The sequence below is a fragment of the Penaeus japonicus genome, unplaced genomic scaffold (genome assembly GCF_977035675.1).
Source record: "Penaeus japonicus unplaced genomic scaffold, GWHDUDI00000001_assembly GWHDUDI00000012, whole genome shotgun sequence".
Lineage (NCBI taxonomy): Eukaryota > Metazoa > Arthropoda > Malacostraca > Decapoda > Penaeidae > Penaeus > Penaeus japonicus.
The window spans coordinates 19,123,246-19,125,182 of NW_028234414.1; positions in this window are offsets into that span (position 1 = coordinate 19,123,246).

The window sequence follows — 1,937 nt, forward strand, 5'->3', positions numbered from 1 at the left end:
GAATTGCTGTGATGGAGAGGGAGAGAGAGTGTGTGTTATTGTGTGTTTGTGTGAGATTGACAGATTTATATGATAGTTGAAGTGTTATTGTGGAGAGTTTGGAGTGTTTGTATAGATATATATTTATAGACTGAGAGATAGTATGGGTTGTGGGTGTTAGTGAGATGATTGAGTGATTGAGAGATAGAGGTGAGAGTGATAGTGAGACAGTGTTTTTTTAGAGAGAGAGAGATAGATATATATATTTTATTATATATAGTGATTGATTAATGTTCTTGTCGGTTGACTTATAATAGGTGTTATACATAGATTGATAATATATATATACTTATATAGATTTAAATATACAGATTTTTATTGTGTTATTTTTATTTATTGATATTTAGTTGATATTTATATATATGAACTATTTATTACATATAATTTTTTATAGTGATATATTCTTTTGTGTGAGATATAGATATTGAGAGAGTTATGTATAATTTATATGTTGTTGATATGGTATACAATACACATACTATTATATATTGAGATTGTAGAGTGTGATGTGCTTGAGAGTTTATAGTATATTATATTATAGTTTTTTTAGAGATATATATTGATTGATATATATATATACAGTGATTGAGATTTTTAGATATATATTTATTAGATATATATATATATTATATATAGAGTGATATAGATAGATATATATTATATAGATATAGGATATAGAGTTATAGATATATAGTATTTAATTTATATACTAGAGTGAGTGATGTGAGTTTTTAGACATTTACTTGGAAATTTTTGTTGTTATATATTTAATAGTTTTATAGAGAGAGAGAGTGATTTATGTTATATTTTGATTTATATATATTTGGATATATTATATGATATATATAAATTTACATATAGATATTTAGATTATTTATATAGTTATATATATATATTATTTAACTAGCTTCCTTATATATAAAAATAATGCTTATAGACTTATATTATATATATATTTATTGAGATATATCTTTATATATATATTTATTTTTTTATGATAAAGTATCTATCATATTATTGATCTATCTATATCTTTTTTATAATAGTGATATGTATTGGTATATTCTCTTTATATATAAATATATAGTAAGATAGAGAGATTAATAGTTAGATAGATTAGATATCCACACACATACACCAACCCACACACCCACACAATCATATATATTGATATATATTTAGATAGATTTATATATATCTTGTTATATATATATATATATATGGATATATTCCTATAGATGTATATATATATTATATATATATATAATATTATAATATATGAGTATAGTATATATATTTATATATCTATTTATTAATATATTTCCGCTATATATGTACGCTCTATATATATGTCATCATTATGTCACATATGTTAATATATATGTAAATGCTCTATATATAATATTATATATATATATATATATTACGTAATATATAATATATTTTGAATATAATATTTATATATACGATATTATGAATATATATGCATATATTTTATATATATTTTAATATATTATATATTATTATATTTATAGTTTTTTATATTATATATATATATATATATAATATTTATAAATATATATATTAATATATATATATATCTGTATATATATTTATATATGTATATATTTCATAGATATTTATATTTATATATATTTATATATATATATATATATATAATATATTTTATATTTATATACATATATAAATTTATTTATGCCTTTTATATATATTTATATATATATTATATTTTATATATATATATTTATATATATACTTATTATATATGTATTATACATACATAACATAGATATGTATTATATATATATATTATAAATTTTATATATCTAGATTTATATTATATATATATATACATTTAACATTATGAATGTTTATAA